The 8690-nt window shown below is 41.5% G+C and overlaps 1 long non-coding RNA gene and 1 pseudogene across 3 annotated transcripts in view; one reads left to right on the forward strand and one right to left on the reverse strand.

Annotated features, from left to right (window-relative positions):
• The window catches only part of LOC134910394 (uncharacterized), a 198711-nt gene extending 194233 nt beyond the window's left edge, over positions 1–4478 (forward strand). For all 3 annotated transcript variants that reach the window (XR_010176186.1, XR_010176185.1, XR_010176184.1), the window contains one exon: positions 1493–4478. This is a non-coding gene — a long non-coding RNA (uncharacterized LOC134910394). The remainder of the gene's footprint in view (positions 1–1492) is intronic.
• Positions 4479–7733: 3255 nt separating this feature from the next.
• On the reverse strand, positions 7734–7852 carry LOC134911980 (5S ribosomal RNA; annotated as a pseudogene).
• Between the last annotated feature and the right edge of the window lie 838 nt (positions 7853–8690).

The raw sequence follows: 8690 nt of genomic DNA on the forward strand, positions 1-8690 counted from the left end.
GTGTACAGCAGGATAAAATCATTTCCATTCCCTGATGGTCATATCTCATATGTACAATAAATCCAATTTTCTGGGACAATACAGACGACTCCATGGTTGACAAACATATAATAGCATACCATCCAACATTGCAGAGCAGGAAACTAGTACAAAGGAACAGGAAAGTGGGCGTGGTCATGGATAAAGGGTGTGTCCCAGTGGCGTTGCTATATAACCCTATGGGACTATGGAGTTGCTGAACCCAGTACAAATCCCATTTTAGTTGGTACAGACCATACAAAAATGGTATTGCACCGGCCAAAAAGGTGCAGTTGGAGGATATGCAATAGCTCCCATTGCATGTTGGATGATTGTGCATTGGAGACCATTTTCTAGTGGCCCATTGTGCTAAGTAAAGCCTGTATATAATATATAATAGACAGTATATAATCAACCCATGACCCTTGGGACCACTCTACAATTGTACCCTTTGTCACATTGCCTGATTAACAATATGTGACATATTGTATTTGCTAGCAATCAGGCATGGGCATTTTCATGATCTAAGTGTTCTGACGAGTCATGTGACTGTGCTAGCCTGTCAGCTGATAGCAGCTTCCTCTCCTCTCCACCTGGCATCCTTCTTAGTTGAAGGAACCCCTTTGTCCACCATATTCCACAAAGATCCTGGTATTGCCAGCCATATATTGCAAAAAGATCCCCTATTGCTAGGCTATATTGCACCTAGACACCCTTCACAGTCTATAGCAAAAACAAATCTCAATTTACAAAAGACTGGGCACCCCTGATATAAACACAAAGGGGGTAATTCAGATCTGATCCCAGCAGCAAATTTGTTAGCTAATGGGCAAAACCATGTGCACTGCAGGGGGGGCAGATATAACATGTGCAGATAGAGTTAGATTTGGGTGGGTTATATATATATTGTTTCTGTGCAGGGTAAATACTGGCAGCTTTATTTTTACACTGCAAATCTAACTCTCTCTGCACGTTATATCTGCCCCACCTGCAGTGCACATGGTTTTGCCCGTTAGCTAACAAATTTGCTGCTGCGATCAGATCTGAATTAGCCCCGTAGTCAACATTTACCTTTTGTATTGTTACGTTTATTATATATTATTTATAAAGTGACAACAGATTCTGTAGCCATGTACATATAAGTATAAACATACTTAGTCATCATTGACCTTTCATATAACTGCATTTATATTATATTTTATTTATAAACTGACAACAGGTGCTGCCATGCTATACATAAAGGATAAACAATTAAATATATGAAAGACTGACATAATCATACTGAGATAATAGATTGCAAGGACCCTGCCTGGAAAGGTTTTAAATCACAGTTCTAATAACTGAACATTTCAAACCAGATAAAGTAACTTGGGGAAGCTGTATCTTGGACTAGATACCATATTTAACTTAGGATCTGAGCTGACTTATTCATCTTAAAAATATGATTTGTATTTTTCTTCACGTCTTTTCCTAGGGTGGCAATCTTATCAAGCTTAAAAGTCTCATAAACCTTGTTATCTGTTTCCACTTCCACGAATAAACAAAGCACTTAGGGAGAGAGGAAAATAACTTTCACCAAATCTATTGTTTTCTCTATTCCTTTGGTCTTTACTGCTGTTGTTATGTTTTGGAGATAACAAGCAAACCGACAACAAAATTCAGAAACTTTCAATCTTCATTGATTCTGGCCACAAAGGTTTGTACAAATAGAAGGCTGAACACACTGGGACCTGGCGCTCTTCTGCTCAGGGACTGCTGCGGACTGCTCCCTCCTGCATTACAATTCAGAATCAGAATGTAATGTAAATACTTCCCGGAATGTGCAGGCCAACTTATTGTGCAGCAGGTTGGGCCATTGTGCTAGGCTTCCTCTCTTGTGTGGAGATCAGTTTAGAAGTGGATTATCCATAAAGCACATGGAGAAAATATAAGCTGATGAACCCACTTAGGTAGCTAATGTACAATGTTTGTTACCTTAAAACCAGAAGGAAAACCATTAAACATCCACAAACTAAGTCCTGTTGGTGCACTTCTCTTATTATTAAAAGACAGCAAACATGCTGTACATCGCCTCCCCCGCTGGTGCTTTTAGATTGATAAAGAAGAACGTCTGGGAGTAAGTGCTTGAATGCACGGACATCTCACCTAATGTGTCTTTAGAAGCCTAGACACTATGCTATTATGTAGGCATGTTATCTCTATGGCTCTCTCTCTCTCTCTCTTTCTCTCTCTCTCTGTAATTGCTTTGGATAGTATGTGTAGTATGTATTGAAACTCTCACTGTATACAATAAATTCATGCATGGAAATATTAATGAATTAATTTAAATATATATATTTAAATGGTATCTTCCATTAGAATATATATAACTGTTTACTGGTATAATGGGACTTACCCACAAGTATTAAAAGACATGCTTTTGCTAAGAATAATAATAATAATAATAATAATAATAATATATCTGAACGCTCTGGGGACAATACAGTGCAGCCTCCATCAACTCCCACAAGTGCTTGTTGCCACAGGATGCCAGGCTGTTAGGTGCCGCGGTCCGCGGCGCCGCTCGGTCTGCTTCCGAGCGACGCTTACGGCCGCCGCACCTCCCTCCCTGCCCGCCCAGCGACTAGCAACGCCAGGACGCCGTGCGTACTGTAGCCGCCGGGTCCCTGGCAATGCTAGGACGCCGGGCGTCCTCAGCCGCTGGGTCCATAGCAACGGGGACGCCATTGGCGGACCGCGTTCCCCGTTGCCAGATAGGATTGATTAGTTGCTCGTGCAGCAGGGCAGCTGCACGGCAACTAGTAATTAGGGTCTGGGGGCTGGTCTTGCTGCCCCTCCTGTCATTGGCCAGCAGGGTCTTTTTATGGGAGCCAGCACACTGCAGCCTCGCCGGTGATAGCTTCCTGTATGCTGTTCCTGCCTTGCAATGTCTGTTCCTGGTCAGCTGTATCTGGTCGATCCTGCTCCCGGTGCTCCTGAGTTCTGGAGTTCTGAAGCCGGTCCTGGGAATCCTTCCTGTCCAAGTGAACCTGTTGCGGTCATCTGGGGTTTCTCGCTTGTTGGGGTTCTCTCCCGGTTTCGTGAGTAGCGGCTTCTGCCGCATGTTGCGGCCTAGGCCGCTTAGTCCTTGTTTTACTTTTGTATTGGTGGTTTTTGCGGAGGTTTCCGCTTTTCACTGTCCTCCTCGGAACTCAGCGGTGCCTTGTGGGGGAGTGGACAGTGGTATCTTTTGTTGTTCTTTTCCTTTGGTGGCGTGCCGCACATATATTTAGTTTTAGGGTAGTTAGTAGCCCCTAGCTTCTGTTTGCTTTAGTTAGAGGTCCCCTTGTTATTATCCTGTCTCGGTTCACGCCTTGTCTCACTCTAAGACCTGGGGGCATCGGAGTTGGGCAGACCTAATCCGCCCTTCAAACGCGGCTGCCGTGGGCCCAAGAAACTATAGTCACTCAGGCGTGAACTGACCACACGGGTAAAACAACGGAGGTAGGGTGCTAGGGGCTATTCCCGTACCATCCCTTATTTCAGCGTCACGTTCTGGTGCTCTGGACTCTCTACACAAACATCTCTCCAGTTCTGAGCATCAGGAACGTAACACAGGCGTGGTTGCACTGGATATGTGATCTCAGTGGGGTAGAAGGCAGCATCCTGGATAAGGACCTTATGGCATGTCAGATAGTGAAACCCTAGCCACATGAACAGTCACATATTCACCAGTGATACAGTATATACCAGGGGTATGTAATAACGAGTCCATTCAGAAAATAAAAAAATGTAAAAATAAGTTTATCGTTTTCTACCATATTGTTAGACAAATAATCATCAAATAGTGGCTGCTATCAATGTTTGTCACCGCACGCAGAATGTTTGTTCGTTTGTGTAAAGCACGAGACAGACGCTGCTCCGTGATGTCGCAGATCTTTGGGCCCACTACCACTCTTTTCTAGGAAAACTTCACTCACTTCGGGCACATCAGAGAGCCAGCACCTATTGCACTCATCGGGAGATTGGTGACTCCTGGGATGTCCTGATTTTTTTGATGATGTTTATGTTCCACTGAAGGCTGTATACTGTAAGTCCTGAGGTAACTTGATGCAGCCAGTTAGACATAACCTCCGGATGCTAGAAGATGTGTCCAGTGCCATGGGATTGCAGGCGGGCCCCCATTGTGTCACCACATATGTGGTTGCCATCATGTAACTTCAGGTCACATGATCGGACCTCGGTTTAGACAAACACTGATTGTTATTATTAGATAGTTTGTTTCTACTAAAAATTGTTAAAAAGTATTAAATCATTATTAAAACCTTATTTTAAGAGTCTACATATAAATAGAAGTGCTTCATTTCAAATGTGTTTTTTTTAACTTTAGGGCAAGGGGGTAGCATGCCCCCCCCAAACATGTCAGAGGCGCAGGCGCTGTGGAGAGGGATCACTTACCACAGGATCCCCGCGGAGACTCCTGCTTTAAAAAGTGTGCTCTGTGCTGCCGCAGCGTGCTGCCCCCTGTCCTGTCCTAGTCGGCTCCTCACTGATGCATTACTAGGAGGAGGCGGGGATGTCCCAGCAGGCCCAGCATGTCCACGCCTCCTCCCAGTAATACATCAGTGAAGAGCCGACCAAGACAGGACAGGGGCCGCATGCTGTGGCAGCACAGAGCACACTTTTTAAAGAAGGAGTCCCCACGGGGATCCCGTGGTAAGCACTCCCCACACGGGGAGGACGGGGGGGATAATCCAGGGGAGCGCCAAATTATTATTTTTTTATGCCCCCTTAACCACAAAACATTCTGGCGCCCCTGGTTGGACGTATAATTATGTTAAGAGCTGTCACACGTGTGATTAAGTCAATCATCAAGGGGGTATATAAACAGCCCCCAGGACACACTTCTGAAAAAGCTGGATGTATTTGCCCAGGGCATTCTCGTATCATTGCTTGGATCCAGATAAGTACAGACTATTTAAATAACTAGACTACGTCTGTCTGTCTTCACTTGGTAACCAACTGCAATTATATGAAGACCTAGTGGCTATGATTCACTCACCGTCAAGCATATATGGCCTACAGGACTCTGATGAGACACTCATCCACACATTCTGGGTAATTCCGTGCTTGTTGCTATGTAGTTTTATACCAACGGAGTGATAATGTTCAAAAGCTCCAGTGCGAGATTCACTTGCTACCTACATGCATGTCCCAGACCCTTTAAATTTATATTGACAATTTATTTTTAATATTAACACCAAAAACAATATTATATATTTCTTAATAAATATGTTTTGCTAAATACAACTGTATCCATCTAACATTACTAGATAAACAACATATCGCTGGTTCCTGTGCACCACCAATCAGCTCCTAACTGTCATGTTACAGACTGTGTTAGAAAAAGGACAGTTAGGAGCTGGTTGGTTGGTACTTTCTCTCTGTCCCCTTTATCTCTCTTCAAGGCTTTAATATGTACTAAGCCTTAAAAAGTGATAAACTAGAGAGTGATAAAGTTCCAGCCAATCAGCTCCTAATTGACATGTCACAGGCCCTGTTTGAAAAATGGCAGTTAGGAGCTGATTGGTAGCTAGTTTATCACTTTTCGAAGCTTAGTACATCTGGCTACATAGACCTCTACAATGGTTGGCAAGCCTCTGTGGTGGCTTGCAACACACCCTATAGTAACTGGTCACACCCCATAAGTGTAAGCCCTTCCCTCTGGTGCATTCCATACCCCAGTCTGGCACTGAACGCTAAAGATACACTGGCACTCACCCATTTCATAACCTCCAAAAAATGTAAAAATTAATTAGTATAGAAGACAAAAATGATGATGGTGAACGCAGAGAAATAGATGTACTGACTCCCCTGGAAGCATTTCTATATACAGTTGGAAAAGGATGTGTATATATATATATATATAGGCATGGTAGATATATTAGTGTTCAATAGCTGAGATTCCCACATCATTACCAAATGTTTACATAACCACTTTCACTACTGTACGTTATCAGAGGTGCAAATTGCTGTTTTCCCTCAGTCTGTATAGCTATTATCACCTCTTTGTTGGATGATCACTATCTTCCTTGTTTGTATAGTTGTAAACCTTGTAAATCTGTGCAACTGACCTGAATGGAATGCTTCTTTCGTTGTTTATATTGGTGTATACTGTTTAATCTATTATTAGGCCAAATAAAAGAGAATCGTGAAATACAATTATATGAGTATTTGTTTGTTTATAATTAATGTTACATTTAGTAACAATGAGTCAACTGCGGTAATAAAGTTAAAAGAGTAGTAAACTCCTAGGCACATCACAATGTTTGCAGTTGAGGTAATAATGAACATAAGCATTACGTACCTGGCCAAAAAGGTAATCCCAGAGAAGGATTAAAGTGAATCACATAACTCTCCACATCCAAAACTGGATCAACTTCCTGGGCCAGGCCGACCAGTCTCAGCCGGAATGTGATGCAGCTAATTGGTACTGTCGTGGTCCTGTTAATGAGGGGTGTTTTAATGTTACTCTTATGCTTGTCCATTAAGTTATTATTATTTTTAAACTGATTGCGATAGAATTTGAAAAAAATGGGGTAGCCCCCTCTCTGCTCCTCCTAATGAGCCAATACCATAACATGTATTTTTACTTAATTTATGAATAGATGGAACTCTTTCAATCTGATTGTTTCTTCTCAGTTTTTGTGAAATATAATTTCTAGGCAGTTAAACATGTAAAAATATAATAAGAGACAATCTAGTGCAGCATATTCACAAGAAGTGTCACTCATATATTTTTACCAGCATATAATTCTCTGATAACGGACAAAAGTGTGATTCTTATTTAAAAAGATTTTTTAATTTAAAAAGTTCATAATAGTAAATAATAAAATATCCATGCAAGGATATACTGAATGATCCACAGATGTTACATCCATATGAACACTTATGAGGGTGGCTACTGTCGAAGTCAAAAATATTACATAAAAAGAACATACAAACTACACACATTATGAGTCGCTATACTTGCAAATACGCGCAGCGAGCACAGCATTATATGGTAACACACGCATTTACAAGGACGTGCCACAGAGATGGATTCGACACATATTTCATGCAGTACATAATTATAATAATATCAAGCGCCAGACATAATGATGATTTAAAATTATATAATGAAGTAATGTCATGTATGTGTATTATTTGAACGAACAGAAACAGAGAAGAAAAAAGAGACTCTTTTCTGGGCGCACTCTTTACTTTTTAAATAATAATATAAATGTTACATAGATAAGATAAGAATAAATCTAAGTATAAAATATAACTTTTATTAACATCTTGGAATAAAAAGATATATAATCGTCAAAAATTAGGTAACAATACAATGAATGATGGAATTAGTACAAAATTGTATCAATCCTCAATAACACAAACTTATGATGTAAGAATAAATAAATAAATGTTCAATTAATAACAAATCAGTGCTGAATTTAGTGTAATCGGTCCCGATTGTATCAATATAATAAGAATGCCAAAAATTGATGAAACAGATGTAGAACCTCCAGATAATACTTGGGCTGTCGGAACAGACTAACCCTGTATATGTCCACAATCAAAAGGTACTTAAGTACTAGTTCCCACACTATTTAAAAAGGGGGACAGAGCAGATAGAAAAAAGTAACAGTGTGAATCTGCTGTCAGTGTTAGACTCTGAGCGTAACGGATCAATGTGAGCTCTACAACACTGGGTATTCCTCAATGGTCGCCCACTAGAGTACTGACCCAGCCCAACACTGATTAGCTTCCAAGATCGGACGGCTTCGGGCGTTTCCAGTGTGGTATGATAGTAGAGGATTGCGAATGATGGCAAGGGCTCTTGGAATCACTGATGAGAGTTCACTAAATATCTAGTATAAAGAAAAAGATGGATCTGCTGCCAATGTTAGACAGGGATAATCCCTGAATCAATGGTGAGAGTCCATGAAAAAAGATAAGTATGGAAAAGGAGAAAAGGAGAGGAGAGAAAAGGGGAATGAACAAGTGATTGCATCAACAAAGATATTAATTCCCCACCGAAATTTTCACAGTGCTAATTGCATATCCGTATAGGAAAATATCTAAAAGAAGATTTTTTGTATAAGTCAATGAGAACAAGTACCAATAATGGCTCTCATTCCGAGTTGTTCGCTCGTTATTTTTTTGTCGCAACGGAGCGAATAGTCGCTAATGCGCATGCGCAATGTCCGCAGTGCGACTGCGCCAAGTAAATTTGCTATGCAGTTAGGAATTTTACTTACGGCATTACGAGGTTTTTTCTTCGTTCTGGTGATCGTAATGTGATTGACAGGAAGTGGGTGTTTCTGAGCGGAAACAGGCCGTTTTATGGGAGTGTGCGAAAAAATGCTACCGTTTCTGGGAAAAACGCGGGAGTGGCTGGAGAAACGGAGGAGTGTCTGGGCGAACGCTGGGTGTGTTTGTGACGTCAAACCAGGAACAACAAGCACTGAACTGATCGCAGATGCCGAGTAAGTCTGGAGCTACTCAAAAACTGCTAAGAAGTGTCTATTCGCAATTCTGCTAATCTTTCGTTCGCAATTTTAATATGCTAAGATTCACTCCCAGTAGGCGGCGGCTTAGCGTGTGCAAAGCTGCTAAAAGCAGCTTGCGAGCGAACAACTCGGAATGACCCC

This window comes from Pseudophryne corroboree, chromosome 4, assembly GCF_028390025.1.
Source record: "Pseudophryne corroboree isolate aPseCor3 chromosome 4, aPseCor3.hap2, whole genome shotgun sequence".
NCBI lineage: Eukaryota > Metazoa > Chordata > Amphibia > Anura > Myobatrachidae > Pseudophryne > Pseudophryne corroboree.